Raw genomic sequence first — 13264 nt, forward strand, 5'->3', positions numbered from 1 at the left:
GAGACCGACCCCGAACAAGAGACTGACCCCAAACATGAGATCGACCTCGAACAAGAGACAGAGACCCCAAACAAGAGACAGACACCTGAACAAGAGACCAAGACCCCAAACATGAGACCGACCCTGAACATAAGACCGAGACCCCGAACAAGAGACAGACCCTGAACCCCAGAACAAGAGACAGACCCCGAACAAGAGACAGACCCTGAACAAGAGACCGAGACCCCAAACATGAGACCGACCCTGAACAAGAGACCGAGACCCCAAACAAGAGACAGACCCTGAACCCCAGAACAAGAGACAGTGCCCGAACAAGAGACAGACCCTGAACAAGAGACCGAGACCCCAAACATGAGACCGAGACCCCAAACAAGAGACAGACACCTGAACAAGAGACCGAGACCCCAAACATGAGACCGACCCTGAACAAGAGACCGAGACCCCAAACAAGAGACAGACCCTGAACCCCAGAACAAGAGACTGACCCCAAACATGAGACCGACCCTGAACATGAGACCGAGACCCCAAACAAGAGACCGACCTGACTGTTAAGTGAGGTCAGGGAACTGCTGCACTCCCAGAGTTGCCTGAGTCTTGTCTCTGTGATGGACTGACGATCGAAATGTTACGACACAACACACGTGTGATTGACAGCTGGTATCGTCCAATGGACACCTGGTTGCCGCTGATGTCTGTGAACCTTTGCACACGGCTTACATACAGGTACAGTTCAGGTTTCCTGCGGTTGATGTTACAACGTCTCAGAACAAGGCCAAAACAGAAGAAGAGGAGGATCATGAGCTTCCTCACTGTGCCTCTCACTTCTCTGCTTCCTCCTACAGAGCTTTTACATAAAGATGGAGAGTCAGCCCACACTGAGAGAGCGAGGCAGAGAGACAGTGAGAGAGAGAGAAGCACAGTCCACAGCCGCAGTGAGACCCACACAGAGTTCTTCACCACCTTCACGCGTCGGCCTCATCTCCCCGAGTTCCTGCTCTGAGGAGGAACTGAAGGACGGGCCGGGTTATTTCTGACAGCCAATTAAAACTTAGGAGCAGATCGACCAATCAGAGAACGCCTCTTCATAAAAGCTTTGTTACATTAAAAGAAGAATATTTAAACGGCTTCTTCTGCTCAAACACTAATGACAGAGGAAGTACAAACACTGTGCACACTGAGTCTTGCAGAGTCTTGCCCGACGACACGTAGACTTGATGTAGACTTAGCAGAGCTGGGAGTTGAACCTACAACCTTGCAGCCAAAAGACGACTCACTCTTCCACTGTCGCCCCAAATGATGAGTGTGACAGAAAACATGAAACAGATAATCACATGAGTCTGGTTGTTTTCAGACAACTGGCCTCTGTAATCACTGACAACGCACGCACACACACGCACACGCGCGCACACACACACACACACACACGCGCGCACACACACACACGCACACACACACACACACACACACAGTGTAATGTCATTACTCTCCCCAGTGTCACAGAGCTGAAACTGAAACTCAGACTCATTGATCAGGATCAATCATGTGAGTCAGTCACAGATCAATCATCATGTATGACACGTCTGTGTAGACACACACTCATGTGATTTACACACAGACTTCAGTCCTGGGGAACCACCAATTCACCAATTCACCCATTCACCCAGTCATCCATTCACCCAGTCATCCATTCACCCAGTCACCCTGTATACTGATCAAAACTGACACGCTTTGTGGTTGTTTTGTGTCTCTTTACTGTAGTTTTTGTGTCTCTCTACTGTAGTTTTTGTGTCTCTACTGTAGTTTTTGTGTCTCTTTGTGGTTGTTTTGTGTCTCTTTACTGTAGTTTTTGTGTCTATTTACTGTAGTTTTTGTGTCTCTTTGTGGTTGTTTTGTGTCTCTTTACTGTAGTTTTTGTGTCTATTTACTGTAGTTTTTGTGTCTCTCTACTGTAGTTTTTGTGTCTCTTTACTGTAGTTTTTGTGTCTCTTTACTGTAGTTTTTGTGTCTATTTACTGTAGTTTTTGTGTCTCTTTGTGGTTGTTTTGTGTCTCTTTACTGTAGTTTTTGTGTCTATTTACTGTAGTTTTTGTGTCTCTCTACTGTAGTTTTTGTGTCTCTTTACTGTAGTTGTTTTGTGTATCTTTACTGTAGTTTTTGTGTCTCTACTGTAGTTTTTGTGTCTCTTTGTGGTTGTTTTGTGTCTCTACTGTAGTTTTTGTGTCTCTTTGTGGTTGTTTTGTGTCTCTTTACTGTAGTTTTTGTGTCTATTTACTGTAGTTTTTGTGTCTCTATGTGGTTGTTTTGTGTCTCTTTACTGTAGTTTTTGTGTCTATTTACTGTAGTTTTTGTGTCTCTCTACTGTAGTTTTTGTGTCTCTTTACTGTAGTTGTTTTGTGTATCTTTACTGTAGTTTTTGTGTCTCTACTGTAGGTTTTGTGTCTCTTTGTGGTTGTTTTGTGTCTCTACTGTAGTTTTTGTGTATCTTTACTGTAGTTTTTGTGTCTCTTTACAGTAGTTTTTGTGTCTCTTTACTGTAGTTTTTGCATCTCTTTGTGATTGTGTGTCTTATGTCTCTTCCTGGTTGTTTTGTGCTTAAACTCTGCCTTGAACTTGACCTGATGCACACATGACTTGGAGCTGGACCTGGACCTGGACCTGGACCTGGACCTGGACCCGGACCTGGACCTGAGCCTCTAAGTGAACGTTTGGGTGGAGAAGTGGAGCTGCAGTGGGGGTGTACAGGTGCAGAGGCTTTGCTGCAGCTCCTTTACATAAAGAGTGTTATGAAACACAGTCGGCATTGTGGTCATGAGTCACTTCCAGTGGAGCTGGAAAAAGAAACGGCAGATCTGGACTCATGTTGGACTGCAGCTGTGGTGATGCGGCAGTGAGAGGACTCGACAGCGGTGTGGGCGGAGCTGGAGGGTTCTCTCGCGTCGCTGCTTCACTTTGTACTTTAAAGGAATGGTTTTTTTATACCGCAGCACAATCAACGTATGGATTTGTGATCAGGGTGTAGAAGTATTTTGTTTACACATATCTCAAGGACGTGTTTGCCACTTTACCTTTTTGTTACATAGACGTTTCTCACACTATAAACTCAAGTTTGTGTCACTTTGTAAAACCACTCACTCTCCCACACCAAAGACCGAGATCGAGAAAATCTTTCAAATAAATACTTTTATCAGTGAAAAAAAGGATGATGTTATTTATGTGTTGATCCATAGGATTGAGCAGGTGGAGGAGGATGTGATGATGGACGTGTTTATCACTGACTGCAGCTCTGTTTGTTTGTTTCATCCACTCATCAAACACACACTACAACAGCTGCTGTGTGGACAGAGATATTTACTTCACATGTTGTTTTGTGTCTCTTTACTGTTATTTTTGTGTGTTTTTTGTCTGTGGTGTTTTTGTCTTTTTGTGTTTGTTTTGTGTCTTTTGTGTAATTTTGTCTTTTCTGTGTTTAAATTTTTTTTTTTTATAAAAATGGACCTTCTCTCTGGACTTTGGTTTGTGTAGTTTAACCTTTAAGAGTTTCTTTAAAAAAACTTACTAATTTGTTCCTAGTGGCAGAAAATGACATCTTCCCAAAAACTGCTGTAAAAACATTATATATTAACATTTTTTCCACTTTAAATTAGTCAGTGTTTTGGACTTGGACAGTAGAGCAGCATGGACATGTAAGACAGGAGTCTCCGCATGCCAACATTCTAAACTCTGCTACAACTTGAGACACACGGCGACAAACTTTGAATATGAGCGGAGCGCCAACAAGAACGAAAAATAAAAAGAACCCGGAGGTACAGAAAAAAAATCGATGGATTAACACCTGAAGTTAGCATAGCCTCGTTTCAAAGCAGCCTGGACGGCATCAGCAAGCAAATTCAAGCCCTGCGAAAACGAAATGAAGACGAAACTAAAAACATTCAAAGATGAAATTACAACGCAAATGAGAAACGAGCTGACAGACCTTAAGGAAGACATTGATCAAAAGTTTGCAAAAATAACCACGGATATCGGTGAACATGATGAGAAGATATGCGCTGCTCTGACACGCACTGAAGAGCTCGAGTCGTGGATGCACTGCAGGACATAGTGCAAGAGCAGAAGAGAATGATAGACAAGCTAGACAACTTAGAATCAAGGTCCCGTCAGAATAATTTACGGTTGCATGACATACAAGAGGAGGCAGAGTCCAAAAATGACGCGGTCGCACAGTTCATGGATAAATGGCTCTGTGAGGAATTTTCCATGAACTCTGACCTCCAGATTCAGCGCGCTCACCGAGCCTTGGCTCCAAAGCCAGAAATGGGCCAATCTCCCAGATCGATCATCATCAACTTCCATCAGTTTACTGTAAAGGAGATGGTATTGAAAAGCATGGGAGAAGAAAACAACTGGATTTCTTTTGATCATGATGACTCGGAGAGGAAAGTGTACTTCAACGTCAAAAAAAATCTTAAAGAGAGAAGGCAGACTTCCAGACACCTCTCAATAAGATGCGCATCCACTGGTCCAGCAGAGTGAAAACCTATGGCAGTGCAGAGGAGGCAACCCGAGACCTGCAGGGGAGAGGATACGAGGTGGATAACACGGGGACCAACACCAGAGGAACCACCATCGTTGAGAGGCTTCAACCAACCGGAAGCACGACTTGGAAACACACCGGGAGTAGACGCACCGGGGGAGCAGGCAAACGCGCCCGTGAAAGACTGCACCGTTTTCTTATGAGGGGAAACAACAGCGATGAGTATCTATCTCACTGATAACCCGAGTTACAATCAACACCAAACTGTTATAATTGCTATGGGTAGGTGAAGTTAAAGGATGGTAGTGTGTAGTTTGCTTTGATGGGTTATAGATACAGGCGACTGGTATGAGTATATTAATCCTATATGGATTGAATCTCATTACTGGATGGGGGCCCTTTCTTTGTGGGAGGCTTTCCCCCTCCAAACAAAATGAGAGTGGAGGGTTGTTGACATCTCTTTGTGGAGGCCACTTTTTTTGTATATAGTTCAAATGAGCACTAAACAGTTTTTGAAAGTGTTTAATGTTGAATGTTTAACTGAAAGCCTGTGGATGAATAATTCCAAAGTTTAAATAACTAAGATGGTTTATGGATACCAAACAGGAAGAAATTAAAGTGCTTTCTTTACTATTTTGACTATTTTTCTGACTATTTTTTATGCAGAAAGAAAACAGAGATACATTTCCAGCAAGAAACTCATTTATCGAGAGCACAGCATGAGAAATTAGAGAAATTTGGATTTTTATAGTTCACACTCCAGTGGTTGGAAAAGGGGAGAAGCAATATTCATGTCTAATGCAACCAATTTGAGTGCCAAAAGGAAATAAAAGACAAAGAGGGAACTTATAATATATATATATATATATATATATATATATATATATATATATACATATATATATATATATATATATATATATATATATATACATATATATATATGCCACACCTGAGTGTAATAAGGGATTTTTTAAATCTCTATTTGACACCATTGGAAGCAGAGGGCATACAGTATGTGTGTGGGGGAGACCTTAATGTGTTAATGGATTATGACATGGATCTAGTTTTCAAAGAAATAAGAAATCAATCACAAAACTGGTCAGGAAGATATTTGGAGAGATCGACATGCACTGCAGAGAGATTATTACTCAACAACACACTCACTGTTCTCCAGAATTGACTATTTATTTATGCAGAAAGAAAACAGAGATACAATAAAAGACTGTTGGGTTGGAGTGGCACATGTGTCTGACCGTAGTGTCATCGATCTGAAGATACATCTGAAGAATTGTTGACGGAAAGATACAATATAGAGATTGAATGTGAGGATATCGGCTTCAGGTCACAATGATATAAAGACTTTCCTCGACTCTCTGGATCTACCCTCACTAAACATATGAACACATTACAGCAAAGATAACAATAGATGAAATTCAGAAAGCAATAAAAAAATTCAAATGGTTTTCTCTCTGAGCCGTACGAGAAGTTTAGTGAAGCACTGACACCACTGCTCCACACTCCCTCTAACTGGATTATGACTAATGACAAAATCCCCCCTTAATGGACTGATGCAATAATTACAGTACTTCCCAAACCCCTTTAAAGACAAGGACCAAAATTATAGACCGACTACCGGAAATAATGTTCCTACTAGAAATACCATAGTGGTCATTTTGACCATTCATAATTCATTTGCATATAATCAATCAATCAATAATCAAAGTACAAAGTGAAAATAAATAGATATGAAATATGAATACAGGTGATCATAAATCTGAGGAAGCAAAATGTGAATTCTAACAAGTGAGAAAATGTGAACAGAAACAGAAATTGAATCCGCTCTTGAAATTACAGATAAAAGCCCCTTTTTTTTCATTTATAACTCAGTAGAAATGAATTATTTCTTTAAACTTAAAACTGTTTAATTAATTAATTAATGCATTAACATATGTATATCAAATCATTTCACTTCTCTCTTGCCGCTCCTGTCGGGGCTCGCGCACCACGACGTGTCGGGCTTTTGCTCACGTGCGCACGATGAAGTTTCTCCGTGTCATCAACGCATGTTTTTTTTATAAAGAACTGAAGCATTTATTAGCAAAACACTGCCACTGCTCACCTGCATGTGTTTTGCCCTGCTGGGCAGTGAGTGACAGTGAGTGACAGTGAATGACAGTGAGTGACGCGTTGTCACTTTTCAGCACCTGTGTGGTGAACAGCGGCATTTGCGTCTTTACGCACGAGGGAAGCTCTCTTCTGATTTGATTGACTGTGCCAATCAGGCACATATGTTTAATGTTTTAATGACAAAGAATGCAACATTAGTATTTATCAAGTCATTTATTTAGCTAATATAAAATATAAAATAAAAATGAAAGTAATTTTTTTGTGTGTGCCTCGAGTGGGGGGGTACAAGCACTCTTGGGGGCGGGCCCGGCCCCCTATGGCCCGCCCATAGCGACGGGTGTGTCTGCTCCCCTGTCATGCGGGTCCCAGAGGGCTCAATATTAGGGCCCCTGCTTTTTTCACTTTACTTACTCCCCTTGGCTTCCATTCTTAGGAAACACGGTATCTCCTTCCACTGTTACGCTGATGACAGCCAGATTTATGTGCCTTTAAAGCGGAAAGAGGCCTCATCTATCAATTCACTCAGCGTGGGTCACAAATCTGGGTTTTTAAATCAACAGTGATTTTAAATTGGAGCGTCAAATTAGTGCAGTGTAGTGAAGTCCTGCTTTTTCCACTGAAGAAAGTTGACAAAGGTAAAACTTTTTCTTTCAGCCCAGCACTTTGAGACTGTAAACAAATGAGTCCTTTAAAATTGGGTTGTTGTTTAAATCTGGCACTGCAAAAAAAACTAACAATGCATCAAAATCAATGTTGCTGCCAATCAGTTGTCTAACTTAGGGCTTGATAATGATAATAACCAAATACTCTTTGAATTGTATTTTATGGAAATTATTGTAGTTTAATTTTTTGTTTTATTTAGATAGAAAAACTGTGGAGTTGTGACAACAAACTAGCATTGTAAGGGTTAAAATTTCAAAAATTATTATAAATTATTAATATTTGATAGATATATTTCAGCCTGAAGTAGCTTTAAAAGGCTGACTCGTTTAAAGTGGAAAAAATATAATATATAATGTTTTTACAGCTGATTTTGGGAGGGTGACATTTTCTGCCGCAATGAACAAATTAGTAACTTTTTACGTAGCTTAGCCATTCCAGGCTAACTTAAGAAACTAAGATGACATTTCTGAAGTTTACCAAAAATAAATATCCTAATTTGATTTAATTTGAAGCTATAATCATTCAACACTATAAACGGAAAGGCAGGAAATGATAAATATTATCTTCTATTTCCAGTCAGAAACATAGTTATTTGATAAAGGTTACTCTGCTGCTCAGTTGTGGTTTCAATTTTATGATTTTCCACTAAAACATCAAAGATGCTTCTATTTTAAACTCAGTTTTAATGAGATAACAGCAGGTTTCAGCCAGATCTCATGTTAGGTCCTTGAACGCTGACGTGGACATGGACATCATGGACAGCAGGTCCAGTCTGGTCTGGACATGAAAGCCTCCTGATTGGTCTAATGTGTTTGAAGTCAGAGATGTGATCTCACATGTGATCTGTTTAATAATAATAAAACAACAACAACAGAGTCTCCTTTTCAAAGGCGAGCAAACACAGAGCTGAGGAGAGCGGGACGTTAATGAGGTTAACAGGAAGTTTTCCTGCACATGATGGATCCACATACTGATCTGTGATCGGGTTAAAGCAGCAGCAGAAGCAGCAGCAGCAGAAGCAGCAGCAGCAGCAGCAGCAGCAGAAGCAGCAGCAGCAGAAGCAGCAGCAACAGAAGCAGCAGCAGCAGAAGCAGCAGCAGCAGCAGCAGCAGCAGAAGCAGCAGCAGCAGCAGAAGCAGCAGATGCAGCAGCGGCAGCAGCAGAAGAAGGAATGAATGAATGTTTGTGGTGTGTCGCCCCCAAGTGTTTCCTCCTCGTCACTGCATGTGATGCCAACAATTCATCTAAGAAACTACAAATCAAAACTTAGAAAACATAATTAAAAAAATAATAATGATTCATATATTTTTTTACAGTTTTTATTTGTGAAAGACTTGAAGCACAAGAACAAACTTTTATTATATAACAATAATAATTGTAGTAGGTGTAATGTAATAATAAATGAAAACAACTCTGACTGATGTCTGACTGTCATGTTTATCTATTATTGTTGTATTATTATTATTGTTATTATTATTATTGATAATAATAATAATAATCGTATTATTATTATTGATAATAATAATAATAATAATAATAATAATCGTATTATTATTATTTTAGACCTAATATAACTTTGTTTTCTGTTGTGACTCACTCTCACACACTGACGTGTTCCTTCATGTCCTGTGAGGATGTCGCCCTCTGCTGGTCAGAGCACAATTACACATTCTGGAGGCTACACACAAGTAGTCAGTCAGTCACTCACTCACTCACTCACTCACTCACTCACAGTTACTCACTCATACTCTCCCTTTTCACTCATGAATGAGTGAAAAGATAAACATGCTAATGGTCCCAGGGAGTGACCTCAAAGTGACCTCAGAGTGACCACAGAGTGACCACAGAGTGACCTCAGAGTCACCCCAGTGACCTCAGAGTGACCTCAAAGTGACCTCAGAGTGACCTCAGAGTGACCACAGAGTGACTTCAGAGTGACCTCAGAGTGACTTCAGAGTGACTTCAGAGTGACCTCAGAGTGACCTCAGAGTGACCTCAAAGTGACCTCAAAGTGACCTCAGAGTGACTTCAGAGTGACCTCAGAGTGACTTCAGAGTGACTTCAGAGTGACCTCAGAGTGACCTCAGAGTGACCACAGAGTGACTTCAGAGTGACCTCAGAGTGACTTCAGAGTGACTTCAGAGTGACCTCAGAGTGACCTCAGAGTGACCTCAAAGTGACCTCAAAGTGACCTCAGAGTGATCTCAGAGTGACCTCAAAGTGACCTCAGTGTGACCACAGAGTGACCTCAGAGTGACCTCAAAGTGACCTCAGTGTGACCACAGAGTGACCTCAGAGTGACCACTTATGCGTATGCACTTAAACGTTATTAAAAAGTTAAGTTTAAAAAAGAAGAAAATAATTAAGTCAGTTCAAATTAACATAAACAAACAAGAACACATTTGTAAACACAAATAAAAAAAAAGAGTCTGCACTATATACGCATATACGATAGTACTATAACAACGTGAAGTACCTTTACTGTGGTACTTTAACCACATGATAGTACTATAACAATGTGAAGTACATTTACTGTGGTACTTTAACCACATGATAGTACTATAACAACGTGAATGTACCTTTACTGTGGTACTTTAACCACATGATAGTACTATAACAACGTGAAGTACCTTCACTGTGGTACTTTAACCACATGATAGTACTATAACAACGTGAAGTACCTTCACTGTGGTACTTTAACCACATGATAGTACTATAACAACGTGAAGTACCTTTACTGTGGTACTTTAACCACATGATAGTACTATAACAATGTGAAGTACCTTTACTGTGGTACTTTAACCACATGATAGTACTATAACAACGTGAATGTACCTTTACTGTGGTACTTTAACCACATGATAGTACTATAACAACGTGAAGTACCTTCACTGTGGTACTTTAACCACATGATAGTACTATAACAACGTGAAGTACCTTCACTGTGGTACTTTAACCACATGATAGTACTATAACAACGTGAAGTACCTTCACTGTGGTACTTTAACCACATGATAGTACTATAACAACGTGAAGTACCTTCACTGTGGTACTTTAATCACATGATAGTACTATAACAACGTGAAGTACCTTCACTGTGGTACCTTAACCACATGATAGTACTATAACAACGTGAAGTACCTTCACTGTGGTACCTTAACCACATGATAGTACTATAACAACGTGAAGTACCTTCACTGTGGTACCTTAACCACATGATAGTACTATAACAACGTGAAGTACCTTCACTGTGGTACTTTAACCACATGATAGTACTATAACAACGTGAAGTACCTTCACTGTGGTACCTTAACCACATGATAGTACTATAACAACGTGAAGTACCTTCACTGTGGTACTTTAATCACATGATAGTACTATAACAACGTGAAGTACCTTCACTGTGGTACTTTAACCACATGATAGTACTATAACAACGTGAAGTACCTTCACTGTGGTACTTTAACCACATGACAGTACTATAACAACGTGAAGTACCTTCACTGTGGTACTTTAACCACATGACAGTACTATAACAACGTGAAGTACCTTCACTGTGGTACTTTAACCACATGACAGTACTATAACAACGTGAAGTACCTTCACTGTGGTACTTTAACCACATGACAGTACTATAACAACGTGAAGTACCTTCACTGTGGTACTTTAACCACATGACAGTACTATAACAACGTGAAGTACCTTCACTGTGGTACCTTAACCACATGACAGTACTATAACAACGTGAAGTACCTTCACTGTGGTACCTTAACCACATGACAGTACTATAACAACGTGAAGTACCTTCACTGTGGTACCTTAACCACATGACAGTACTATAACAACGTGAAGTACCTTCACTGTGGTACCTTAACCACATGACAGTACTATAACAACGTGAAGTACCTTCACTGTGGTACCTTAACCACATGACAGTACTATAACAACGTGAAGTACCTTCACTGTGGTACCTTAACCACATGACAGTACTATAACAACGTGAAGTACCTCTACTGTGGTACTTTAACTACATGACAGTACTATAACAACGTGAAGTGCTTTTACTGTGGTACTTTAACCACATGATAGTACTATAACAACGTGAAGTACCTCTACTGTGGTACTTTAACCACATGATAGTACTATAACAACGTGAAGTACCTCTACTGTGGTACTTTAACCACATGATAGTACTATAACAACGTGAAGTACCTCTACTGTGGTACTTTAACCACATGATAGTACTATAAAACCATGAAGTACCTCTACTGTGGTACTTTAACCACATGATAGTACTATAACAACATGAAGTACCTCTACTGTGGTACTTTGACCACATGATAGTAGTAAACTTGGTAAACTAAGTTAAAAAAATTACTAGTACTATTACTTTCAAATCCACAATGGTTAAAGTCAGGATGAATAGTACTTGGTTAAGGGTTTAACTAGTTCTGGTTAATGTTTTGGTTTGACTGTTAAAGTGAGTGGAAGTCAATGCAGAGGTCCTCAGAAGAATGCACAAACATGTGTGTGAGGACAATTTTTGACCTATCTTTGTGGGGACATTTAGCCTGGTCCTACTACCACTTTGTGGGTAGTCCTCATGGAGACCAAAACCTGGTCCTAATGAGGCAGAACGTCATTTTGGAGGAACTGGTTAAAGTTAGCTAGGTTAAGGGTTTAACTAGTTATGATTAATGTTTTGATTGGAGAGTCCTAAGAAGAATAGCAGCGCAAACGTATGTGTGTGAGGACAATTATTGACCTATCTCTGTGGGGACATTTAGTCTGGTCCTGACAACTTTAAAGGGGTTTCAGGGTTTAGACTTGGATTTAGTGTTATGGTTAGATTAAGTTTAGGTTAAGGGTTAGTTTTAGGTATTTAGTTGTGGTGGTTAAGGCAAGGTAAGTAGTTAAGAATACTGTACAAGAATGTGTGTGTGATTAAAATCAATGACTGTGAGGACCAGTAGGCCTCATGGAGACCAAAACCCAGTCCTACTGAGGTTCTACCTCATTTCTGAGGGACTGGTTAACGTCAGGATTAATTGCGCTTGGTTATGGGTTTAGTTTAGTTTAGTTACGGTTAAGGGTAGGTTAAGTAGGAAAGTCATTATGTCTGTGGTTTTCCTCACTAAAAAAGATTTTCAGGAATGTATGATTGAAATCACTGACTTTGTGAGGACCAGTAGGCCTCACGGGGACCAAAACCAGGTCCTGAAAAAACAGAACCTCATTTCTGAGGAACTGGTTAACGTCAGGATTAATTGCGCTTGGTTATGGGTTTAGTTTAGTTTAGTTACGGTTAAGGGTAGGTTAAGTAGGAAAGTCATTATGTCTGTGGTTTTCCTCACTAAAAAAGATTTTCAGGAATGTATGATTGAAATCACTGACTTTGTGAGGACCAGTAGGCCTCACGGGGACCAAAACCAGGTCCTGAAAAAACAGAACCTCATTTCTGAGGAACTGGTTAAAGTCGGGATTAATTGTACTAGGTTAATGGTTCAACTAGTTATGGTTAAGAACAGGTTAAGTAGCTAGGAAAGTAATTATGTCTACGAGTGTCCTCACTAAGAATACTGTACAAGAATGTGTGTATGTGATTGAAATCACTGACTTTGTGAGGACCAGTAGTGGTCATGGAGACCAAAACCCGGTCCTACTGAGGTTCTACCTCATTTCTGAGGAACTGGTTAAAGTCAGGATTAATAGTACTAGGTTAAGGGTTTAACTAGTTATGGCTAATGTTTTGATTTGAGAGTCCTAAGAAGAATAGCAGCGCAAACGTATGTGTGTGTGTGTGTGTGTGTGTGTGTGTGAGCGCTGACTTTCTCTCCATAGAGTTTCACTGAGTTTACATCCGGGTTTTTTCCCTAGGCAATGGGAGTCGTAGCACCGCCGTTCCTTAGGCAAAGTGAAATAAATTCGCCGCACCGACAC

Source organism: Solea solea, chromosome 12, assembly GCF_958295425.1.
Source record: "Solea solea chromosome 12, fSolSol10.1, whole genome shotgun sequence".
Taxonomy (NCBI): Eukaryota; Metazoa; Chordata; class Actinopteri; order Pleuronectiformes; family Soleidae; genus Solea; species Solea solea.